The 27,129-nt window shown below is 43.8% G+C and overlaps 1 protein-coding gene across 2 annotated transcripts in view; it reads right to left on the bottom strand.

Moving 5' to 3' along the window:
- AURKC (aurora kinase C) overlaps window positions 1-27,129 on the bottom strand; it is a 476,131-nt gene that overhangs the window by 63,100 nt on the left and 385,902 nt on the right. The window lies entirely within an intron of this gene.

A 27,129-nucleotide genomic window follows, 5' to 3' on the forward strand; every position in this document is an offset into this window, starting at 1 on the left:
GTCAGGGGAAGCCCCCTCCCACCTCCACACATTGGAATTGGGACCAGAAGCCAAATAGGATGCCCAATATAGTAGCCACAAAAAAACAAAAATCAAAACAATATAGTGGCCACAAGCCACAATGGACTTCTGGGCACTAGAAATGTGCTAATGTGACAGGAACTGAATTTTTAATTCAATTAATTTTTAATTAAAATTTATTTAGCTACATGTGGCTAGTGGCTATCCTATTGATCAGTGCAGATCTGGAAAGCGTTTTAGTAACCATTTCATTCAAGAATACATGAAGAGGGCTTCCCTGGTGGCACAGTGGTTGAGAGTCTGCCTGCCAATGTTCGTGTGCCGGTCCGGGAAGATCCCACATGCCGCGAAGCGGCTGGGCCCTTGAGCCATGGCCGCTGAGCCTGCGCGTCCGGAGCCTGTGCTCCGCAACGGGAGAGGCCACAACAGTGAGAGGCCCATGAACCGCAAAAAAAAAAAAAAAAAAAAGATGGTCAAAGATTCTTTTTCTTTTTTACTTTAATATGTGTAGATCTGCCTTATTTCAATGCATTTTTAAAAATTCTTCTCCTAGATACCTCCTCTTCCCCTCCTTTTGTCATAAAATTTTGCAGATTAACATTTCATGCCTTAGTTCCTTTTCCCTCCATTGACTTCAGTCTCATATCCCCCTGCATCTACCAAAATATTCATTTGAAAGTCACCATGTTTGCGATTTCCCTGGTGGTCCAGTGGTAAAGAATGCACTTTGCAATGCAGGGGACACTGGTTCAATCCCTGGTTGGGGAACTAAGAGCCCACACGCCGTGGGCAACTAAGCCTGCGTGCTACAACTACTGAGCCGCGTGAAGCAAACTACAGAGCCCATGCGCCCTGGAGCCCCGTGCGCCACAACTAGAGAGAAGCCCGCATGCCGCAACTAAGAGCCAGCACAGTCAAAATATTAATTAATTATTTAAAAAGACACCATTTTCTTTCTCCTGGCTAAGTTGTTCTTGACTTTATCAAACCCAGGGGTCACTTTTTATAACAGATATTTTATACCTCTCCATGTACCATACTGAGAGAAACTCCTATTTAATTTTGCCTTTATAGGGAATTCCCTGGCAGTCCAGTGGTTAGGACTCCGTGCTTTCACTGGTGGGACCCCCAGGGACAATCCCTGGTCGGGGAACTAAGATCCTGCAAGCAAAGAAAACAAAACAAAACGAAAACAAACAAACCCAAAAAACTGCCTTTCTAGATGCATAATATTAAAACATCAACATAATGTTCTGACTATTGATGGAAAAATAAAAACAAAGTCACTTATAATAAAAAAGAATGTGTACTTCACTGTGTAAGTGTTCTGGCATGATTCTGCTTGAGGTCAAACACAAGTAGCTAAATTACCTGCTCAGCTGTAGATTGACCTTGACACAACAACAGATGCAGCGTATGTATTGGCAACTCAGATGACCTGAGTGGCATTGCTTGGAGGTGTTATGATTTTTGAAATGATGTCCCCCACTTGGCAACATCTCAACTAAAGCAGTGTTCCCTCATATCTTGATCATCATATCTCTTAGGAGTTTCAGCATAAATTAAAGCATGGAAAAATGCTCAGTGTTTATATGTGAAATAAGTTTCAGTTTCAGTTACTTATCAACAGGATTTCCACTCATCATATCTACCTGCATGAATGTCCAACAGAACATTCAAAGGTTATGGGGGGAAGTGGGGGCCGTGCTGAGTGGCTTGCAGGATCTTAGTTCCCCGATCAGGGATAGAACCCATGCCCCCTGCAGTGCAAGCGCAGAGTCTTAACCTCTGGACCACCAGGGAAGTCCCAACACAACTTTTCTCCATTGATTAGTTCCTCTTCCTTTTGACTGTTTTCCTCCCTCCCCTCTTCCCTCAGCCTTAAGTCTCAGCTCCTCAAGCAACAACAAAAAATTCTCTCTACTTCTCCACTTTCTGAGACCTGGCTGCTCCCACCCCATTCTGCTCTCTTGCGTTTCTCCTTCCCAGGCAAGCATTGCCTCTGTTCTTTCTGTACCCCCTCACCTCCCACGATCCACTGCCATCAGACCTCTACCAACACCTCCCCACTGAAACTGTTCCCAAAACGTCACCAGTGTTCCTCCCTTCGACCAAATCTAAGGGAAGTTTTCAACCCTTAGTTTACTGGATTTCTGCTATATTTTATAGGGCTGACTACTGCTTCTTTCTTAAACTGCTCCTGTCCTTATTCATCTGGTCCTCAGACCTTTCTGGCTGATCCATCTTTTTTTTTTTTAATTGGGGTATAGTTGTTTTACAATGTTGTGTTAGTTTCTACTGTACAACGAAGTGGAGTTCCCTGTACTATACAGCAGGTTCTTATTAGTTATCTATTTTATACATATTAGTGTGTATATGTCAATCCCAATCTCCCAATTCATCCCACCCTCCATCTGGCTGTTCCATCTTGATTATTTCAAGCATGTCTCTTCCTCTCTGTAAGCACTGTGAATCCCTGGGGCTTCATCTTTGCAGGAATCTGATTTCCTCTCTGCAGGCTCTCCCAGAGAGAGTTTATCCATTCCCTTCTTTTCCTAACTACTGCTTTTTGTAGATAGATAGATAGATAGATAGATAGATAGATAGTTACAGATAGATCTCTCTCTCTCTCTCTTTTTACTAGAATGATTTTGAGCAACACAGGATTTGCTCCCTCTTAATATATTGGGGAAACTTTCTATAGCAACAAATATTTCTATCCCTTATCCTTAGTTGTGGATACACATAATTCCCTTGTACTTTGTACAAAAAGAACTTGAGTCAGTTTCTTTTTTTTTCTTTTTTTTTTTTGCGGTACGCGGGCCTCTCACTGTTGTGGTGGCCTCTCCCGTTGCGGAGCACAGGCTCCGGACGCACAGGCTCAGCGGCCACGACTCACGGGCCCAGCCGCTCCGCGGCATGTGGGATCCTCCCGGACCGGGGCACGAACCCGTGTCCCCTGCATCGGCAGGCGGACTCTCAACCACTGCGCCACCAGGGAAGCCCTTGAGTCAGTTTCTTAAAGATGGATAAACTGTTTCTGCTTTTTTACCCATGAGAAACAGTGCTGTGATATGTGTGTTAATGTATGTTGCATACTCTCTAACATATAAATTGCTACAAGTGTAACTTGACCGGTAAGAGTAGGCTTTACTGGAAGATTCTCAAGAGATATTGCCAAGTTGCCCTCAGAAACAGATGATAACACATTACAGCCCACCACCTCTGTTTTCACAAGAACAGTTTCAGGAAGCCCTGAAAAGGTCATCCAGCATCTTTACTCTTCCTGTTTATGATGATAAAGTGTGTATGGTGTGAATACTTTCATTTTTTTTACTCGTAGTGAATGCAAACTTTCTTTAATGCTTATCTACCCCTCCCCTCCCTTTTTTGTGGGGAGGGGTGTACTGCACAGCTCTGGGAACTTATTTCCCCAACCAGGGATTGAACCTGGGCCCATGGCAGTGACAGCGCTGAGTCTTAACCACTTAACAAGCCAAGGAATTCCTTCCCCTCCCTTTTTTGGTTCTTTTGTGAACTGTGTTTATATCCATTGTCAACCCTTCCATTGGAGTACTTAGGGTTTTTTGGGGTTTTTAATGAGCACTCTTTCAGTGTGACTGTATTTGGAGATGAGGCCTTTATGGAGGGAATTAAGGTTAAATGAGATTATAAGGGTGGGGCTCTGATAGGATTAATTACCCTATAAGAGACAGCAGAGGCCCTCTCACTCTCCCCATCCCTTTTTCTCTGTTTCTCTCTCTCTTTTGCTATTATCTTGTATTTATTGCACCTGCTGCAGTGTTCCATTGAAAATGATGTATCTTTTAAAATGTGTTTTTGATACAAGTAGATATTATCATACTAAATGAAGTAAGTCAGAAAGAGAAAGATAAATACCACATGATATCACTCATATGTGGAATCTAAAATATGACACAAATGAACCTATCTATGAAACAGAATCACGGACATAGAAAACAGACTGGTGGTTGCCAAGGGGGAGGGGTTGGGGGAGGGATGGAGTGGGAGTATGGGATGAGCAGATGTAAGCTATTATACATAGGATGGATAAACAACAAGGTCCTACTGTGTAGCACAGGGAATTATATTCAATATCCAGTGATAAACAATAATGGAAAAGAATATAAAAAAAGAATGTATATCTATGTATAGCTGAATCACTTCACTGAACAGCAGAAATTAACACATTGTAAATCAACTATACATCAATAAAAAAATAAAATGCGTTTGTAAAGTGCACCTATTTAAAGAAAAACTGTTAGGCAGAATCGGATGACATGGAAAACTGTGGTGATGGTGTTGAAGTGTCTAACTTGTGGGGCTTCATGATTTAACGGGGCGGGGCGGGGGCCCAAACAAGAGTGTAAATTTCTTGCTGGAGACAAAACTAAAAGATCACTTTATTACTGGTCTTCTATCACCACCTAGTGGTAACACATAGCAACTGCCACAGAAATTCACGGACCCAGGCTCACACATGTAGACAAATAAAATAAAATACAATGAAATAAAATAAATCGAAGGAGGCATTTGTGTGCTCAGGAATGCTGAGTTATTGCTCTCTCACAAACTGCATGCACATTAAAGGCTTAGCAAAATGCAAACGTCCCACCGGGCTCTTAACTAGCCCCATATGTTGATGATTTAAATACTTCCCTGCACAATGAAAGAAACTTTTATTTTAAAAAAAGAAGAAAAGGAAAGAAATCCTGATTGTTTAGAGTAGGGACTTCTCAAGGTAAGGTTCCCAGACTTCCTGAACCAGGATCTCTAGTTTTGGGGCTCAGCCCTGTGTTTATTCTCCCCACCCTGTGGGATCCACTGATTTAGAGCAGTGGTCCTCAACCAGGGGCGATTCTGCCTCCTAGTGGACATTTGGGGATGTCTGAAGACATTTCGGTTGTCACAAGAGGCATGAGTTGGGGGCCGGAGGCCAGGACACAGGACGTCCTCCTGGGACAAAGAATCATCTGACTCCAAATGTCAATAGTGCCAGGTTGAGAAAGCCCACCGATAGTACGGAATTTCCTCCACGCCCCAGCCACTGCCCCACCCTACTTTCTTACCTCTGCCAACTTTACTTATCCACCTGATGTTCATCCGTGTGCTCGACCCTGATAGGCAAGGAAGATATTCAAAATGTATAACCACTGTGTGAGCATTAACCCACCCTCGTGGGGCCCTGACTAACTGTACGAGCCCCTGCTTCTCCGTTCATCAGTCCTGCCTGCGGGTATTTGCCTTTTTAACCTTTGCTTAATCGTAAGTATGTTTCAGATTTATAATTTAGAAGAACCAGGGGGATTCCCTTTTGGTGCAGTGGTTGAGAATCCTCCTGCCAATGCAAGGGACACGGGTTTGAGCCCTGATCTGGGAAGATCCCACTTGCCACGGAGCAACTAAGCCCGTGCGCCACAACTACTGAGCCTGCGCTCTAGAGCCCGCGAGCCACAACTACTGAAGCCCGCCTGCCTAGAGCCCATGCTCCGCAACAAGAGAAGCCACTGCAATGAAAAGCCTGCGCACCGCAATGAAGACCCAACGCAGCCATAAATAAATAAAGTTTAAAAAAATAACATAAAAGAACCAGGGGCACAGCATAACCACAGTTGAGGGGAACACATGTACATGATGGGGAGGAAGCCAAGACGGTGAGAAATGTTCTCATATTGAGGTATGGGGAAGTCATTCTGGCTTACACATGATTTAATTTACCACCAGCCATTCTCAAAACAATATCTACTGATAGCTGCCAGCTGCAACCTTATCGTCTCAAGGTCTCCCCTGGTAACTAGGCAACCATTTCAGACCCCAGCCAATCCTTGTTTCACAAGCACACATTTTTCTTGCCAGATCCAATGATAATTCTGGACAAGCAACTTGTAACATTGTGGGTTTTGCCTTTATAAGGGTCCCCCATTTTGTAGTCCAGTGGAATACAAGTCAAGTGCTTCCTGAATCTGTATCTCCTGGGCTATAGTCTTCAGTTTGGCTCAAATAAAACTCTTTTCTATTCCTACTATAGATTGTGTGTGTGTGTGTGTGTGTGTGTGTGTGTGTGTGTGTGTGCGTGTGTGTGTGGCCTGCGGGCATGCGGGATCTTAATTTCCCGAGCAGGGATGAACCCGTGGCCCCTGCAGTAGAAGCCCGGAGTCCTAACCACTGGACCACCAGGAAAGTCCCTTCAGTTCTTTTCTGTTTGTTTGTTCCCTGGACAATGGTAACATCCACACCTGTGCACACTCAGCATCGCCCCTTAATGAGACTGGAGAAGATGCCTCTGTTTTCCTTACCTGTTAAATGCCAGTAATGATGGTAACCTCCTGCTAGAAAACAAAAGTGAGCAAGATGACTTACAATTGTGATCAATGCTCTGAAGGCTAGACAACGATTGGGTGAGAGAGACAGCGCGCGCCTGGCAAGGTTACTCTGCTTGGGGTGTCCACGGAAGGCTTCTCGGAGGAGGTGACATTTGACATGAGGCTTGAGTGATGTAAGGGAATCAGGTCTGTGAGAACCTGGGGTAAGAACCTGAGTCACGAAAGAGTGACCCCAGCCCTAGTGAAGGAATAAATTCTGATGGGTCTAATCCAGTCATGGAGGCCCCCATCTCCTTGCTAAGGATTGGATTGGGGTGGTTACCATGACCCAGATCTGGCCAACGGGACAGGAGATTATGTCTGCTGAGAGAGGTGTTCAGAGGAAGTTTTCCTTACTCCTGAAATGGCTTCCTTTAGACTCTGGATGTTTCTGTGGCTGGAGAGGGTCCTTGAAACCACAGCTGCCATCGTGCAACCACCCTGAGCGGGTGGCTCCCTCTGAGGTCCGTGAGTTGCCTGCGGTTCACGGAAAAGACCACGTTTTCCTCAGACCCCTGCAGTCTGCTGCTTCTGGGGTTTCTGCTAGAAAGAACGAGGCAGAGAGGGAGAGAGAGGGTGGAGACAGAGAGAGCAAGATACACGCAGAGAGGAGAGAGGCAGACATGGAGAAAAACATAAATGGGAAGAAAAAGAAAGTTCATTTTTTTGTTTTTGTTTTGGTCTATTTTCCCTTAAGGGGGAGTGGAGGGAAACAAATAGAGGCCAGAGGAAAATAATTTGAAGAAAGGGAAAGGGCAGAGTAGGGCAGGTGAGATTGAAATGCTAAGCTGAGCCCTCCCCCCACTGCACACACACACACACACACACACACACACACACACACATGCATTGAGGCATCCCATGCCATGTCTGTGTATTATACGGACATAAAAAATGAACAAGAGTATATCACAGCGTACCAAATTTTACTTATGCAGATGTGGGACCACCACTAGCAGGGATCCCTTGCTACATTGGAAAAACAAAAGGACCTTTCCACAGCCCAGCCCCCGCCTCGGGAATGCAGTGCCTTTGTTTGTTTGCATTTACGTATCCATTTATCTCATAAATATTTATTTTATTTTTAAAATTAGTGTCCAGGGACTTCCTTGGCAGTCCAGTGGTTAAGACTCCGTGCTTCCAATGCAGGGGGCACCGGTTCCATCCCTGATTGGGGAACTAAGATCCCACATGCAGTACGGTGTGGGGGAAAAAAAAAAATTTTGGTGTCCAGTTTGGTTTTATCTGAGTAATTGTGTGTGTGTGTGTGTGTGTGTGTGTGTGTGTGTGAGCTCTCTTAGCAAATCTCAAGTATATGACACAGTATTAACTACAGTGACCATGCTGTACATTACTGTACGTTAGAGTCCCAGAGCTCATTCACCTTGTAACTGAAGGCTTCTACACCTCGGCCAGCATCTCCCATTCCCCCGACCCCCACCCCAGCCCCTGGCAACCACCTTTCTACTCTTTCCATGAGTTCGATTTCTTTTTTTTTTTTTTAATAAGATTCCACATATGTATAAGTGAGATCATACAGCATTTGTCTTTTCCATCTGGCTAATTTCACTTAGCGTAACGCCCTGACGTTTCATCCATGTTGTCACAAATTGCAGGACTTTCTTCTCAGGGCTGAATAATATCCCATTGTATGCTTTATGTTTAATTATTTAAATAAGTATACTTTAAGTCACTGGCACTTTCGGCTTCTGCGGACTAGAACCTGGGATTTCTTTAGCATCTGCAAAAGACCACAAAGCCATTTTATTTTATTTTTGGCCGTGCCAGGCGGCTTGCGGGATCTTAGTTCCCCGACCAGGGACTGAATCCAGGCCCCAGCAGTGAAAGCATGGAGTCCTCACCACTGGACCGCTAGGAAACTCCCAAAGCCATTTTATTTTCTATCCTTTTGTAAAGACTATAAGTTTTCAATTTAATAGCAGCAAAAACATACATGATCTACTTCTTAGGGCAACTGGAGGTTTGAGCCTTTGCTCAGCCCTTCCTTTTCCAGCCATGCTGGTCTGGCATCCACCTCTGCTATGGACTCAATGTGTTTGTGTCCCCCAAATTCATATGCTGAATCCTAACCGTCAGTGTGGTGGTGTCAGGAGGTGGAGCCTTTGGTGAGTGATTAGGTCACAAGGGTGGAGCCCTCATGATGGGATTAGTGCCCCTGAGAGCTCCCTCTGGAGGACACAGAAAGAAGATGGCCATTTATGATCTAGGAAGTCGGTTCCTCCAGACGCGGAATCTGCTGGCGCCTTGATCTTGGACTTCCAGCCTCCGGAACTGTGAGAAATAAACGTCTGTTGTTCATGAACCACCTAATCTATGGGTATTCTGTTATAATGGCCCGAAGGGACTAAGACAACGCCTCTACCCTCTTCAGGTCACAGAAGCTCCCTCCCACCTGGGTGAGGCGAGAGGCTGTTGCCATGGAAACCAAGGCTGGCAGCCCAGGAGGAGGGGTCGGGGAAGGGACAGAAGGAGCCCCAGAGACTGAGATTTCCCGGGTTTTGCAGACTTTGTGCGATCCCAATCACAACCTATCCACGCAGGAGGTGCGCAAGGTATGAATACAAAATAGAGAAACTCTGCAAGCGGCTTGCCTCTCCAAGCCCCAGCTTCCTCTTCTAGAGCACAAACTACAAGCATTCCTTGATCATGAGGTTGGTGTGAGCATAAAACAAATCATCTTATACAGTGCTCAGCACCAGATCTACTCCTTTTAGCCTGTGTTCCTCCAAGTGGAGCCCAGAGACCACGTGCTTCAAGGCACTTGGCTGGAGGGGGGCTGTTGTTAAAAATGGAGAATCCTGGGGTCCCTAAAACTAAGGAGGCAAAAGCTTTTCCTCTTCACTTGTTTAAATGTTTTAAGAAGTTAATTTATTTTATTTATTCATTTTTTTTGGCTGCATTGGGTCTCCATTGCTGTGTGCAGGCTTTCTCTAGTTGCCGGGAGCAGGGGCTACTCATTGCGGTGGCTTCTAGGCGCACGGGCTCAGTAGTTGTGGCACACAGGCTCAGTACTTGTGGCTCATGGGTTCTAGAGCACAGGCTCAGTAGCTGTGGTGCATGGGCTTAGTTGCTCTGCAGCATGTGGGATCTTCCCGGACCAGGGCTGGAACCCGTGTTCCCTGAATTGGCAGGTGGGTTATTAACCACTGCGCCACCAGGGAAGCCCCGTATTCATTTTTAAAATATCACCCTGCTTCATTTTCTTCAGAGCATGTGCCCATATCCAGAATGAGTTTTGAAAATTGGTTCATCTGCTAATGATCTGTCTTCCTGCACTATGGTGTGAGCTCCAATACAGCATAGAGCCTGTCCTATTCCCCAGGGTACACCCCCACCCCCGATCCTCCCACCTAGAGCGGGTCTTACAGCTTAGCTAATCTTCAGTGTATTCTTTTTTTTTTCAGTGTCCATAATTAAAGTTTTATTGGAACACAGCCACACCAAGTAATTTCCATATTGTCTGTGCCTGCTTTCCCCTTACAATAGCGAGAGAACTATGGGCCACAAAGCCAAAAAAATGTACAACCTGGCCCTTTTCAGAAAGTGTTTGCTGATCCCTAAAAACAGAGAATAACAGAGTCAGACATGCTTTACAGGGGGTAATCTGGGAGGACTTCTCCACGGAGGTGAGGTTGAAGTGGCAAAGAGTCAGGAGGCATTTGGGACAGTCTGAATGTGGGTGAACCGATCAAACCAATGTTAAATATCTTGAGTATAAATTTAACTCCTCTAGGTACCCCATACAGGTGGACTCCTACAGTATTTGTCCTTTTGTGACTGGTTTATTCCATTTAGCATAACGACCCCAAGTTCAGTCATGTTGTACATATGTCAAAATCTCCTTCCTTTTTAAGACTGAATAATATCTTATTATATGGATACATTACATTTTGTTTACCCATTTATTAGTCGATGGACACTTGGGTCACTTCCATGGGTCAACTTTTGTGAATAATGATGCTCTGAGTATGGGTGTACAAATCTTCAATGTATTCTTGTTGAAAGGGTGGAAATACCAGAAACTTATTTTGAAAGAGGGCAGATCTATGGGATCCTAAAGTCACAGGGAAGAGTCCCTGCCCAAGGTGGTAAGGGAGAGGGACAGAGGGAGCTGGCGAACTGCAGAGTAGCCGGGAGTGAGGTGGTCATGGCTGGGATGGAGACATCAGGTGAGAGAACGCCTCCATCCAAACCTGGACCAGCCAGAAGAATGACAAGTGGGTAGAGGGGCAGTCGGAGGTGCCCCTCCCCCCGTGGAATCAGCTCACATATTCTCAGCTACTTCTGACCTGAGGGACAGGGCAGGGACTACATCTCAAACGAGCCAGGACCAGGCCAGAAACGCAAGAACAAAACTCCCCCTATTCCCGCCCCTTGGTTCAGTGGCTTCTGGTTAAGGCATTGCGCTTTGGCGCCAAATATTCACCAGTAATTGAGGTCAGCTGTCAAAAGAGGGTGCAGGTTTATTTCCACGTTTATTTCAATCCATTTTTTTTTCCCCAAAAGAGGGAAATCTGTCCCCAGAGGGGAAACACATAAACTTAGAGAAGAAGGCAGGGGAGCGAATTCCACCCACTGCCTACGTGTCATGGCGCCAACACAGCAGCAGGGCCCAGGAGCAAGAGCTCCCAAGGTTACATTTACAACCTGGCTCCACTACTTAAGGAACGTGGGCCGTTGCCCAAATGCACTGCTGCCTCTGAACTTCCATTTCCTCAGGGATATTTCTTTCAAAAATTCGTGGAGCCCTTGCTCTGCCAGTCAAGGAGTCCTCAAGGAGCTTATGTTCTAATGAGGAGACAGAGAGTAAATATGATAAAATGAAATATACAGGCTGTTAGTGGATGTTAACAGCCTGGATGTTAAGGAGTGTCAGTGCCCCAAGCCAGAGATCACCAGGAAGACACCTATAGTTGAATACGTTGGTTATTGTTAAAATGAGGGAAAAAGCACACAATAGGAAACTGTGAGTAAGATGGTGTTAATAAAACTATTATAGGATTTGGATTTGAGTTGGGGATTTTGAGGAGAGCTTACGGAAGCTGGGCTTTGTTCTAGATTGTGTGCCATCAGGAAGCGAGGTTATTTCTATGACTGAGTTTCTTAATAAATCTTCTGGAGAAGGAGGGTCCGCCAGAGCAAGGCTAAAGTTGTAATTGGTTAAGACGCAGCATCAGCCGGGAGAGAGGACTGTTTGGTCATTTTCGTGGCTTAGATGATGTTCATGTCTTGTCTGTGTTCAGACATGATTACAGAGTGGTTGTGTTCTGTCTTGATCTATAACGATTACTGAGTGGCCTTTTCTGAGGTTGATGTTCCGTGAGAACACTTTTTTTTTTTTAATTGAAGTATAGTTTTGTTTGTTTGTTGTTTTTGTTTTTGCTGTGTTGAGAATAGACTCAGGAGGACAGGATAGAGGTTGGGAAAACAGATTGGGGTTGGAGGGTTCTTGAAATCATTCAGCTAAGAGCTGTTGGTGTCATGGACCAGGGCAGTGACATTGGTCATGGTGAGGAGTTGTTGAATTTTTAGATATATTTTTAGATGAGGATTGGACCTGATTTTTCTGATGGACTGGCTATGGGATGTGAGAGAAGGAATTGAAGATGGATCCCAGGTTCTAGGGTCTGGGCAACTGGAGAAATGAGATACCATTATAGGAACAATGCAGGAGTTGTTGGTTGAGTGGGTGAGGGTGGACATCAGTGGCTTAGTTTTTTTTTTTTTTTTTCGGTACGCGGGCCTCTCACTGTTGTGGCCTCTCCCATTGCGGAGCACAGGCTCCGGACGCGCAGGCTCAGCAGCCATGGCTCACGGGCCCAGCCGCTCCGTGGCATGTGGGATCCTCCCGGACCAGGGCACGAACCCGTGTCCTCTGCATCGGCAGGTGGACTCTCAACTACTGCGCCACCAGGGAAGTCCAGTGGCTTAGATTTGAATTTATTATTTATTTATTTATAAAATTATTTATTTAATTTATTTATTCTCAACCACTGCGCCACCAGGGAAGCCCAGGATTTGTTATTTATTTATTTTTCTTTTTTGGCTGCACCCTGTGGCTTGTGGGATCTCAGTTCCCCAACCAGGGATCGAATCCGGGCCCTCAGCAGTGAGAGCACGGAGTCCTAACCACTGGACCACTAGGGAATACCCTGGATTTGTTATTTTGAGACGCCTGTTAGATGCTCAAGTGAAGATGTAAAAATTGCAGATAGAGGGCTCCCCTGGTGTTGCAGTGGTTAAGAATCCGCCTGCCAATGCAGGGGACACATGTTTGAGCCCTGGTCCGGGAAGATCCCACATGCCACGGAGCAACTAAGCCTGTGCGCCACAACTACTGAGCCCGCATGCCACAACTACTGAGCCCGCTTGCCTAGAGCCTGCGCTCGGCAACAAGAGAAGCCACCGCAATGAGAAGCACACACACTGCAATGAAGAGTAGCCCCCGCTCACCGCAACTAGAGAAAGCCCGCGCGCAGCAACGCAGACCCAATGCAGCCAAAAATAAATAAGTTTTAAGTATAAGTATGTGTCAATATTGCATGAGACATACGCTGAAAAAAATTACTTTTTGTGGGGAGAACAAATTTCTTGTACATAAAAATTCCAAGTAATTTATGTAGATACTCCACCCCCAAGGAGGTGGAGCATAGCTCTTTACTTTTTAAGAGCAGGTGACTTCCTTTGAAAGAGTATAATATGGAAAGGGAGAAAAAAAGAATAACTTTACAGTAGAGAAACCTGACACACCTCATCCTGGTAGTAACCAAGGTTACCAAGAGTAAACTTGATCACAGTATGTACTCATGATACGGTGTGATAAAAGTGGTACTTTTCCTCTGGTCTTCTTCCACAAAACCCATAACCCTAGTCTAATCATGAGAAAAATATCAGACAGCCCTAAATGAAGAATATTCTACAAAATAGCTGACCAGTCCTGAAAACTGTCGAGGTCATCAAATACAAGGAGAGTTTGAGAAACTGTCACAGCCGAGAGGAGCCCAAGGAAACATGATGAAAAAAGGCAGGGACTTCCCTGGCAGTCCAGTGGTTAAGATTCCACGCTCCCAATGTAGGGGGCAAGGGTTCGATCCCTGGTCAGGGAACTAAGGTCCTACATGCCGTGTGGCGTGGCAAAAAAAAAAAAAAAAAAAATGTACTGTAGGGTCCTGGATGGGACCCTAGAACACAAAAAGGGCATTAGGTAAAAACAAAGGAAATCTGCATAAAGCATGGACTTTTGTTGATAATATTAGTTCATTAATTGTGATAAGCCATATTAATGTAAGATGCTAATCAGGGGGAAACCAGGTGCAGCCTCTACGGGAGCTCTGTCTACTGTCTTTGCAGCTTTCCTCCAAAGTGAAATCTATCTTAAAATTAAAAGTTTATTCAAAATTAGTAGTTGTTTATCTGAAATTCATATTTAACTGGGCACCCTGTATTTTCACAACTCTATTCTGAGTTATCTAACTCAGTTATGCATTTTGGAGCCATCAGTGTGCTTGTGATCAAAGCCAGGAGCCTGCATGTGGGTCACCAAGGGAGTGAGTGTGATTAAAGGATACAGTGTCAGATGTTGGTGGGAATGAAAACGGGTGCAGCCACTGTGGAAGACAGTATGGAGGGTCCTCTGAAAACTAAAGATAGAGCTGCCATAGGACCCAGCAATCCCAGTCTGGGGCATATATCCAGACAAAAGTATAGTTCAAAAAGATACATGCATACACCCCTATGTTCATAGCAGCACTAGTCAAAATAGCCAAGACATGGAAACAACCTAAATGTCCATCAACAGATGAATGGATAAAGAAGATGTGGTACATGTATAAAATGGAATATTACTCAGCCATAAAAAAGAACGAAATAATGCCATTTGCAGCAACATGGATGGAACTATGATCATACTAAGTGAAGTAAGTCAGAAAGAGAAAGACAAATACCATATGATATTGCTTATATGTGGAATCTGAAAAAAATAGTACAAATGAACTTATCTGTGAAACAGACTCGCGGTCATAGAGAACAGACTTGTGGTTGCCAAGGGGGAGGAGAGCGGGCGACGGATGGACTGGGAGTTGGGGATTAGCAGTTGCAAACTATTATATATGGGATGGATAAACAACAAGGTCCTACTGTATAGCACAGGGAACTATAGTCAACATCCTGGGATAAACCATAATGGAAGAAAACATGAAAAATAATATATATATATATGTATAACTGAATCACTTTGCTGTACAGCAGAAATTAACCCAACATTGTAAATCAACTATACTTCAATAAAATAAATTTTTTTAAAATTGAAAAAAAAAATAGTGCCAGGAGGTGGAAACACAGCTAGAGGAGGTGTTAGGTGTGGTGTTCGGTGTTTGAGCAAAGTGTTTAAGGGCGTCCATTCACTGCTGTGTGACTCACTCTCTCTAAGCCTCAGTTTCCTCACCTGTAACATGCAGTTTAGAATTGTGCCTGCCTTTTGGGCTCCTCTGGAGGAGAAAAGGAGATGACCTTGATAAAACATTTAGCATCCCATCCGGTGCACAAAACCCAAACAATGGAAGTTAACGTTTACCCTCATTTATCAACCCAATCTTCTTTACGGATATGCCTCTACATATGCACATACATACATGTACTTAGGTAATATGAAATAGATGTTTATTTATTTTAAACATTTTACTAGTCCTATTTAATTTATTTACTTTTGGCTGCATTTTTGGTCTTTGTTGCTGCATGCGGGCTTTCTCTAGTTGCGGTGAGGAGGGGCTACTCTTTGTTGTGGAACATGGGCTCTAGGCACCCGGGCTTCAGTAGTTGTGGCATGCGGGCTCTAGAGCGCAGGCTCAGTAGTTGTGGAGCACGGGCTTAGTTGTTCCGCAACACGTGGGATCTTCCCAGACCAGGGATCGAACCCATGTCCCTTGCATTGGCAGGCAGATTCTTAACCGCTGCACCAACAGGGAAGTACTGAAATAGATGTTTATATTTTCAAAAACAGGGTACACATTAGGTAACGTGAAATGTTTCACTCCTGTTGACTACATTAGGGAAATTGATTCCAGAAGCATTCCATTGTGCATTTATTGTGTGCCAGACACCATGATTAACACTTCCAAATAAATAAAGCCTGCAGATTATAAAATTCAATGTTGTCAGTTCCCAAAATTTGGATGAAAACTGGTGGAGGATTGAATCCAGGGATAATTTGCTAAACAGGTGGGCATTCAGACAAATGAATGATTTTAAACAGATGTCTGCAGAATACTGTCCGCATTGTTTTGTGTCTTAGAGAAACCTTCCCTATTCTTAATTACACCGGTATGTATATCATTCTTGGAATCCAGCCTGGCCTTTAGCTCAGTGGAAAATTCTGCTGGTGATTTATGAGCTGTTTCATCTGGCCATTGGAGAGTCAGTAAACATCCTCGCTGCTTTTCCTCACTGAGTACACACTCTCTGTGCTTTTATTCTTTTCACGTTGTCTCTCAGTAATATCCCTCCAATTCTTTCTCCATTTCCACCGCCCCTGGCCTAACCACACCCCCTACATATATTCCCTGGGTAATTCTTGTAGCAACCTCCACCTCTCCCTCGTGTCCCAGGCTGGCCCATGTCAGTAAATGTTGTCGTGATCCACCAGGTTGCTCGAAATGAAAACCCAGAAGTGATGCCTTATTTATCCTCTTCTTTGGAACCCCTGCATCCAATCCATCTGCAGATCCCACTGAATCAACTTCATCTTCTCCCACTGTCTACGTATGTCTCAAAGATATTGTGTACAGAAAAAGAAATTAACCAAAAAAAAAAAAAAAGGAAAAGACTATTGTGTACATATTTCTCTCCTCTAGACCAGATCACCATCAACTTACGCCTGTGGATTAGTCTGGGTTCTCCAGAGAGACAGAACCACCAGGAATGATAAATAATTATAAAAATGTAAATTTATGGGAATTCCCTGGCGGTCTAGTGGTTAGGACTCGGCTGGGGCCCCGGGTTCGATCCCTGGTCAGGGAACTAAGATCCCGCAAGCTGCAGGGTGTGGTTGAAAAAAAAAAGTAAATTTATATTATAATATAAATATTATAATATAGGTATATAGTTCTATGTAATATGTCATAGATAATATATTTCTGTGTAATATATTATAAAATATAATGTATTTTATATTACAATATGTTGTAGATGTGATTAAATAATCAATTGACTTAAAGCCAGTTACCCTCCACCATGTGGGTGGATCTCATCTAATCGGTTGAAGGACTTTTATTCTGCATTATCATGTTTATAAAATTACATTGGTAATGAAGCAAAGGGGGCAAAATGTTAATAAGTAGCCAATTTGGGTAAAGGTGTGTAGGAATTTTTTGTTCTGCTTTTGCGACTTTTCTGTAAGTTTGAAATTATGTTAAAATTTTAAAGTTATATAAATTGCATTGACAACTTGGAAAAAAAAATAATGAGAGTGCAAGATTGGTCAGCCCCTCCCTCCTGGCTTCCAACTTAGGGAAAAGCAGGTTTATAAGATAATCTAGGGATAATAATTTTGCAAAAACAATTACCATTGCTTGGGTGTGGAAATGGGCACCTGCACACTCCTATTCCATTTTTTAGGATATTGATGGATATGCTGCCTGGAATCAGGCCTGGCATTTAGCTCAATGGAAATTCCGTGGAATTCTGGGGAGCTGAGTGTCCATCAGCCACTGGACCTTGTGTGAAAATTCTAATGGCTTCTTCTTCCTGGCCGGTCACGCTCACTCAGAAGTGCATTTCTTTTTTATTTTTGATCTGTCAGAGGTTTTATTAGAGTGGAAAATGGCAGGTCCATCTCACAGTAAATAGACATGTAAAAATTCTAAACAGAACGTTGCCACATTTATAACCAATGGTATATAAAAGAGTAACACATCATGAACTAGTTGACTCATCAGGAATGCAAAAAAAAAAAGAGTTTATTAAATCCGTCATCCATTATTGATGAGGACATTTAGGAAACTAGCAATAAATTACAGCAAACACAGAACAGTGAATATTGAAAATATTTCTTAGGAGATTGGGAGTAAAATAATGATGCTTCCCTAACTGCTTCTGCTAAATGTTGAACTTGTCCCTCAATCTTGCCAACTTGTCTGATTATTGTATTGTATTGTATTGTATTTAGGCCGTGCCACACAGCTTGCAGGATCTCAGTACCCCAACCAGGGACTGAACCTGGGCCACGGCAGTGAAAGCCCAGAATCCTAACCACTAGGCAACCAGGGAACTCCGTGATCAATTTTAATAATTTTTATGTAGATCTTTTGGGTTCAGAAGTGGATTTCTTTATTTTATTTATTTATTTATTTAATAAATACTCCGGGTCTTAGTTGCAGATCACGGGCTCCTTAGTTGTGGCATGCGAACTCTTAGTTGAGGCATGCATGTGGGATCTAGTTCCTTGACCAGGGCTCGAACGCAGGCCTCCAGGCCCCCTGCATTGGGAGCACAGAGTCTTAACCACTGTGCCACCAGGGAAGTCCCCAGAAGTGGATTTCTAATTGTTCTCCCTTTATCAACCTCGCTTCACCCCTTATTATCTCCCTCTGCTAAAAAAAACCCCTACTCAGTCCGTTCTCCAAGCCCTCTGCCTTCATCTTGGTCCAGCCCACCATTAAATGCCCCTGGTGACAATGACAAACTCCCAGGAGCCCACCTCCAGCTCCCCCATCTTGCCTATCTCTAATGGTCACCACTGGTCACCACCACCCACCATGTGACTCAAGCCCCACACCTCCTGACTCAGCCCCTTTCCCTAAATCCCCAATCCCAAGTCCTGCTGACTCTTATCCACTCTCTGCAGCTCTCTCCCAAAGCTTCAGTTTTCTTTTCTCCCACACTCGACTGAAATACTGCTCAGGATTTGTAACACAACTCCTCACCTCTTTTCAATCCCCTGACCGATGTTTGCCTGGCATGTGACATGCCCCCACTGATGTTCTCTAGAGATTAAATAAAATGCTAGAGAGTTCTTTGGTGGTCCAGTGGTTAGGACTCGGTGCTTTCTTTGCCAGGGCCCGGGTTCAATCCATGATTGGGGAACTAAGATCCTGCAAGCCATGTGGTGTGGCCAACCCCCCACCCAAAAAAAAACACCCCAAAACAAAACAAAACAAAAACAAAGCTAGACACATGACATTAAATAATGTTTGAATCAGAAGAAGAAAAAAATTCCCTTTGCAGTATCTTTGGGGCCATCATATCACATAAAGGATAGTGTCTTAGTTTTGTTTGAATGTCTTTAACAATATTATTCACCAACATCTCCTTTGAACAAACAGGCAAACAAAAACAGGTCTTAGGCTCAAAACCCTAGCTGGCAATTGCATCTACTAATGTTAAACAACATTCTTTGTGTGTATGTTTCCTTGTATATCTATTTTTATTTTCCACAGTAAGAGAAAATGGTGTTTCCATTCACAGTCATGATTTAAAATTTCCTTTAAAGGCAATTTACAGTTCAGGTATAACAGAGAGCAATTTAAAAGGAAAAAAAGTATTGTCTAATAATACAGCAAAGACACCCATATGGCAAAATTCATGAAGGTGGTACATAAAGGGCTATATATTTGGAAACACTGCTCACCAGTCCATCTTCCACCCACGTAGCAGAAGTGGCCTCTCTAGAATGTAAATCTGACCGTATCACTCCTCAGGATAAAACATACTTTCCCCAGGGAATCCTCCTACACTGTTGGTGGGAATGTAAATTGGTGCCGCCACTATGGAAAACAGTATGAAGTTTCCTTAAAAAACTAAAAATAGAGCTACCATATGATCCTGCAATCCCACTCCTGGGCGTATATGTGGATGAAACTATAATTTGAAAAGATACATGCATCCCTGTGTCATTGCAGCTCTATTTACAATAGCCAGGTCATGGAAGCAACTTAAATGCCCATTGACAGACAAATGGTTAAAGAAGATGTGGTACATATATACAATGGAATACTACTCAGCCATAAAAAAGAAGGAAATAATACCATTTATAGCAACATGGATGGACCTAGAGATTATCATACTAAATGAAGTAAATCAGAAAGAGAAAGACAAATACCACATGATATCACTTATATGTGGAATCTAAAATATGACACAAATGGACTTATCTATGAAACAGAAACAGATTCACAGACATAGAGATCAGACTTGTTGTTGCCAAGGGGGAGGGGTGTGTGGGAAGGATGGATTGAAAGTTTGGGATTAGCAGATGCAATCTATTATCTATAGGATGGATAAACAACAAGGTCCTACTGTAGAGCACAGGGAACTGTATTCAATACCCTGTGATAAACCATAATGGAAAAGAAAATGAAAAAGAACATTATATATATATACACACACACACACACACACACACACATAAAACTGAATCACTTAGCTGTACACCAGAAACTAACACAACATTGCAAATCAACTATACCTCAATTAAAAAAAAAACAAACCTCCTTTCTCAAACATAACTTATGTTTGCCCTCACATCCTGGTTTCCAAATACCATTCTCCACGCAAGGGGAGCCAGGGCTCCTTGAAGAAATGGCTGATTCCAGAGCTGGGCAAGAAAAGCACAAGATGAGCCTGGAATATCTTGTGTCTGAAAGTAAGGAAAGACTAAAAAAAATAGTCAAAATGACCCAGATGTCAGCTTGAAGGGATTCTCACTATCAAAACTGGAATAATTCCAGGAAAAAATAAATACAAATGATAACTCATAAGCCAAAGTTAGAATCCATAAATCAACACTGAATCAGGGACTTCCCTGGTGGTGCAGTGGTTAAGACTCCACGTTCCCAATGCAGGGTCCCGGGTTCGATCCCTGGTCAGGGAACTAGATCCCACATGCCTGCCACAGCTAAGAATTCACATGCCACAACTAAGGAGCCCGCGAGCCACAATTAAGGAGTCCGCCTGCCACAACTATGACCCAGCGCAACCAAGTAAATAATAAAATAAATAAAATTAAAAAAAAAAGATAATTGGAGAATATTGGAAACAATTTTAAAAAGACACTGAATCAATAAATATGGGAGAAAGGAAAGCACAGTGTTGGTGGCTGGTGAGGGTCCACTTCCTGGTTCATTGATGTCCATTTTCTTGCTATAACCTCACATGGCAGAAGGGGTAGAGGAGCTCTCTGGGGCCTCTTTTATAAGGACACTAAATCGATCATGAAGGCTCCACCCTCATGACCTAATCACCTCCCAAAGGCCCTACCTCCTAATACCATCACATTGAGGACTGGGTCTTAACATATGAATTTTGGGGAGACACAGTCTGTAGCATTGACCTGAGACATCACCCCAGTCCACCAGCCACCCAACACCTTCCACATGATGTGACAGAGGTAGCCTATGTATACACATATTATTTATATATTTTGTATATTGTATATCTTATAATTATTGTATAATGTAATATATTGCATTAAATTATATATAAAATATGTTCCTTCCCCCCTCTTTTACACAATGGTAGCAACCCTTCATATCATTATACACCTTGCTTTCACTTCACTGTATATTTTGCTTTGTCAGTTCCTAAAGGACGTCCCGAGAATTTTGCACAGCAGCCTCAAATTCCATCGAATGCTCTCATCAGAATTTATTTAGCCAGCCCCCTCTTGAAGACTACTGAGTTTGCTTCGAGCTATGGTATAATAAGAACTAGAGTTGGTAAAAATTTAAGTTTTCGTATGACCAGGCAGAGGGATGCCATCAGGAATAATTCATGTGTTTCAATGTCCCTGGCTGATTACGACTCCCCAGTACTCTGGGTATTTCAAAATATTTACCTGTGTGGGTGTTTGTCATAATCCCTGAATCCTTTCTTGTCTGTCCATTCTGTTTAGGATTGTGGCATAAATTCTGTCTGAGGATAAGCACTTCAAGTTCATTCCCCACCAAAACCTCTACACAAACTCTCCTCTGTAAACTGCCATCGGAGCTTCCCTGGCAGTCCAGTGGTTAGGACTGTTTGCTTTCACTGCTGGCTCGGGTTCAATCCCTGGTCCGGGAACTAAGATCCTGCAAGGTGCAAGGCCAAAAAAACCCACAAAGAACAAAAAACAAAAAACTGCTACCATCTATTTAGGACCACATTTTAGAGCCAGAATGGCCATGCTTTTGAAAAAAAACAAAATATAAGAAACCCCAATCTGTGAAAAGGCCCATAGTCATTAGAAGAAAACACTGACAGTTTATACAGTTTCATGGAAAAAAACCCAAAAACAGAACAACAACAACAACAACAACAAAACAGACATTTGCTCAAGCAGATGTTTAACCCTTTGTCCCCCATACCATCTGCTTCCCTTCCTGAGGCACCGCGTTACAATGAATTTCCCCAGTCATCAAAAGTTCCACCGGGAGGCACCTGTCCTGAGATTCTGCATTGTGATGAATAACTGCAGAGTCTCAAAATAAACAATCACTTTCTGAAGGCACGGACAAAGAGCATCTCCCTTTTACTACCCCCACCCCGATCCTGTAAATAATGTAATTTCAGTCATGAGATGTGGTTGAGTCTTTGGTTTCATTCAAATCATTGTTAGCTTTGTGGGGGTACTTGGGTGATGATGGGAACCAGAAAACATGTGCCCAGCACCTTCTGGAAGAAGGCTGAATGGAACCCTCCCACTTGTGTTTGTTGGGGGTAAAGATGCTTGAAGCTTTTGAAGCCCAGCTTGCCTTCCTTATAGTCAGGGGTGTCTCATAATTACATTCAGGCGCCCACAATGTCCCAGGCACTCAATCATCTTGTGTCGCAGGAAGAATGGGATACGGTTGAATGGTCAGGATAGACAAGGGCTCTGTCACCAGCACCTACAGCAGCTGCTTAATGGCGAACCTAAGATTTCTTTAAGTCAGCAGCAGCTTGCACGGCCAATTTCATGTTTGTCCTTCTGCAAAAACCCCATTCGAGGAGACCTTTTAACGAGCACGAAGGCTGGAGTGACCGGTAACATGGGTCGGGGAGGGATTGCAGGAAAACCAACCCTCCCGGCACCACCCCCACCCCCACCCCACGCCCCGTCACACCATCCCCAAGTCCAGGCTATTCTGATGTTGACTAGATTAACCCTCGGTCCCGTCAAGGGTACTTAACTGACATTAGCGACTGAAACTGTTGCCATGGAAACTGTAGCTGGGGCGGGAGGCAGGGGTGATGAAGGTGCAGCCGGAGGCTTGGAGACTGGAATTTTCCAGGCCCTTGCATCATACAATGTGTGGATGAAAAATCCCAGTCTAGACACAGAGCAGCTGGTCAATACATATCTGCATCTATTATTTGCGAATGAGTGAAAATACGGGCTCTTTGGTGCTTGGTGTCAGAGCTCTCTGAAACCTCACCTTACTTTTCTCAAATGGGTCTAATCATCACTCCTGGCTAATAGGGCTGCTGGGAGGATTAAATTACTCTGGGTCTACCCAGGCCTTACTACCCAGGTGTACCTTGGGGATCAACTGGGCAGGTGGAGGCTTGTTGAAAGGCACATTCCAAGGCTACTCTCTAGACTTTCTGAAGCAAAATACCTTGTCTGAGTATTCATCCACCTTCCCGATCGTCATTCATTTCCTCTTACCCTGATAATTTTCTTCGCAGCAGTTTTTAGAGCTGTGCTTTCCAATATGGTAGCTGCAAGCCATTTTGTGGCTATCTGAGTGCCCGGAATGCGGCTAGCGCCTGTTGAGATACGCTGTAACTGTGAACTATACACCAGCTTTCAAAAACCTAGAAGCAAACAAACAAAAAATTAAAATATTTCATTGATTTTTTTTTTTAACATTGGTATCATTGGTTCGAATGGCAATATTTTGCAATCAGTCTTGGATTCAATAAAGCCTATTGTTAAGATGAATTCCACCTGTGTCTTTTTACCTTTTTAAACATGGCAACTGGAAAATTTGACACATGTGGCATGCATTTGTGGCTTGCATCGTATTTCCACTGCTTGGTTTTATTTTATTTTATTTTTTAAACCAAATATTTCTCTCTCTCTTTTTTTTTTTTTTCTGTCTTGATTCTTTTATTGATTTTATTTATTTGGCCGTGCCGTGCAGCATGCGGGATTTAAGTCCCTGACCAGGGATGGAACTCGTGCCCCCTGTATTGGGAGCGTAGAGCCCCAACCACTGGACCTCCAGGGAAGTTCCCACTGCTCGGTTTTGGAGTCTGAAGTAATCGTGTTAATTTTTTTTTTTTTTTTTTTTTTCGGTACGCGGGCCTCTCACTGTTGTGGCCTCTCCCGTTGCGGAGCACAGGCTCTGGACGCGCAGGCTCAGCGGCCATGGCTCACAGGCCCGGCCGCTCCGCGGCATGTGGGATCTTCCCGGACCGGGGCACGAACCCGTATCCCCTGCATCGGCAGGCGGACTCTTAACCACTGTGCCACCAGGGAAGTCCCAATCGTGTTAATTTCTTATTTGCTTTCTGCGTCCCTGCATGCCGGTGAACATTCAATGAAAGTACAGATCTTGTCTGTCTTGTTTATCCTGTATTAAATACACAATCTGGCCCTTAGTATATATATATTTTAATGACTACTTGAAATATTAAGTAGCTATTTGGGAAGAGGGCAGATCCTTGAAAGTCAGAGCCACAGAGCAAAATTCTCTCTGTCAATGATCAATTGGGGAGTGTCATCCTCTATCACAAGAAGCCTCTTTTCTTCCATCTTTCATGGGTACTGTCCTCTTTTCAGCTAAACCTGGATCTCAACTGATTTGTTAACTTTGGGTACTGGAGAAACTAGGAATTTTTTTTTTCTTTTTGGCTATGTTGGGTCTTCGTTGCTGCGTGCCGGGGTTTCTCTAGTTGCTGCGAGCCGGGGCTACTCTTCGATGCGGTGCATGGGCTTCTCATTGCGGTGGCTTCTCTTGTTGTGGAGCACGGGCTCTAGGCGTGCGGGCGTCAGTAGTTGTGGTGCACGGGCTTAGTTGCTCCGCAGCATGTAGGATCTTCCCAGACCAGCATTGGAACCCGTGTCCCCTGCATTGACAGGTGGATTATTAACCACTGTGCCACCAGGGAAGTCCCAGGAATTTTTAATATTAGCAGGGCGGTGGGGGGGAGTGGTCCAAAATTGTCCCAGGAGAATAGCTTGGATTTGGGATTTGGAGGAAAATGCAGGTGCAGAATCTATCAACCTGTGCACAGAGATATCTGATCTACCTATTCTTGTAAATTCCCCGATCCCACCCCCACCTAAAATAGTCCCTGACCTGTCACTCTCTGTGCCTTATCCCAATATTTTATTCTCCAGAGAATGTAATACTATCATAGATTTTAACATACATATACACATATGTGTGTCACATATATGTATATATACTTATTATATATTATATTTACGTATATTATTTATATATAAATATGTGCTTGTATTTACATATATATTTGTATTTACTATGTCTTCAAATAGGATGCCAACTCTCATGAGAACGAAGACTATATCTGTTTTAGATGCCCACCACTTAGGACAGTGTTTGGAAAACAGCAATCACTCTATAAACATCTGTTGAATGAATGAATCAGTCAAATAACTGATTATTGGCGAGAACAAAGGCTGTTTACGTCATCGGTGCCGGAGGCTGTTGCGGAACAGACAACTCTGATTTCTGCTGGTGTCTGCAGGTTTCCCCACCTCTTTTGCAAAGACATCATTTAAAAGGTGCTCATTTAAAATTGTGATGTTACCAAAAGATGTGCCCAAATCCCACGTAGGGGTTCAGAAGACCTGTGCCCTCCCCCAGACCTCGCCCTTCTCCAGCTCGACAGTTCTGGTATCCATTACTCTGCCCTGGTCCTTAAGAGCATTCACGGGGTCTCAGTGATGCAGGCAGGCCCTGTTGCCATGGAAACTGCAGATGGCGAGGCGATGCGGAGGACGCTGAGAGCCCCTTAGAGGATGGAACTTTCCAGACTGTGTGTGTGTTACAATCTCAGCCTGCCATGAGAATTTGCTCTCAATAAATATTTGCGGGGGGGAGTTGAATAAAAATATGGGATCATGGGAAAGTGATGTCACCTTTCTGAGACAGTTTTCTCTTCTGAAGTGGGAAAATATATATATTTTTTCTGGATCCTTGGATTGTGGTGTAGATTAGAATAGATGCTGCTTGTAAATCGCTTGGCACCGTGCCTCTCATGGTGTAGCCAGGATTTTTTAAAACTCTGTTCCAGAATTCACCTGCATCAGAAAGGGGAGGGGGGGTGGAGAGAAATAATTAAATATACAGTGTTCTGGGCTGCCCTCCAGACCAACGAAAGCAAAAGAACTCACCCCCCTGCTCCCTGTACCCACCTTCTAGTCACTATCCTGCTTTACTTTATGCAGGTCATCTCAGCACCCAAAAATACCTTCTTCATTTCTTCCCCCCCCAACAGCTTTATTGAGGTATAACTACATTACATGATGTTTTGATATATGTATACGTTGGGAAATGATTACCACAATCAAGTTGTTGACACATCCATTACCTCACAGTTACAACTCTGTGTGTATCTGTGGTGAGGACATTAGGATCACTCTTAGCAAAAGTCAAGTATACAATTTGCATACTTATATGGTAGTATTAACTATAGTCTCCATGCTGTACATTAGATCTCCAGGACTTAACTCATCCTGCATAACTGAAACTTTCAAACCTTTGACCAACATCTCCCCATCCCCCCCAACCCTTCTTTCTTTTTTAAATTATCTTTCCCCGCTCACTACAGAGTGAGTTCCATTCTGTGGGAATGGAAACTGTCTTTCTTGGTCTCCTCCTGCACCCCCAGCCCATCACAGTGCCTGCACGTACAAGGTGCTTCATGTATCAATATTTATGAATGTATGGAAGCATCAATGCATTGTGTGGAGGGAGGAAAGACTTCTGAAAGGCAGAATGACCTAGGAAGTGGAGAGGAAGACAGAGGATGCTTTTGTGGAGGGCTAAACCGTTAAGGAAGGTGGGCTGGGGGACACTGGCAAGGCTGGCATTAGTGTTCAGGCAGGAGGAGACCTCGCTGTCTGATCCTAGAACTGAGAGAAGGGAGAGGTGGAATGGCAGAGCAGCCTTTGGGGGCATCACTTATCAGGAAGAGGAGCCCACTCCCAAGCCCCCAGACAATTCTGAAATCCAAAGTTCCCCAACTTGAACTCTCACGAGGGTGAAACAGGTCATGGAAGGGAAGAAGATGGGCTGGGGCTTGTGCATATTATACAATTCAGACTATTTTTCATTTCTGTAAAGATACATCCTCCCCTCTTCCACTCCTTTATTTTATTTTATTTTTAAAATATATTTTATTTATTTATTTTTGGCTGCGCTGGGTCTTGGTTGTGGCAGGTGGGCTTCTCTCTAGTTGTGGCACGCAGGCTCCAGAGTGCGTGGGCTCTGTAGTTTGCGGCATACAGGCTCTCTAGTTGAGGTGAGCGGGCTCAGTTGCCCTGCGGCATGTGGGATCTTAGTTTCCAGACCAGGGATGAAACCTGCGTCCCCTGCACTGGAAGGCAGATTCTTAACCACTGAGCCACCAGGGAAGTCCCTCCTTTATTTTAAAATAAGTGATTATCCTATTGATACGATGTATAAAATAGGTAACTAATGAGAACATACTGCGTAGCACAGGGAACTCTACTTCACGCACTGTGGTGACCTGAATGGGAAGGAAATCCAAAAGGGAG

The sequence above is a fragment of the Pseudorca crassidens genome, chromosome 20 (assembly GCF_039906515.1).
Source record: "Pseudorca crassidens isolate mPseCra1 chromosome 20, mPseCra1.hap1, whole genome shotgun sequence".
Taxonomy (NCBI): Eukaryota; Metazoa; Chordata; class Mammalia; order Artiodactyla; family Delphinidae; genus Pseudorca; species Pseudorca crassidens.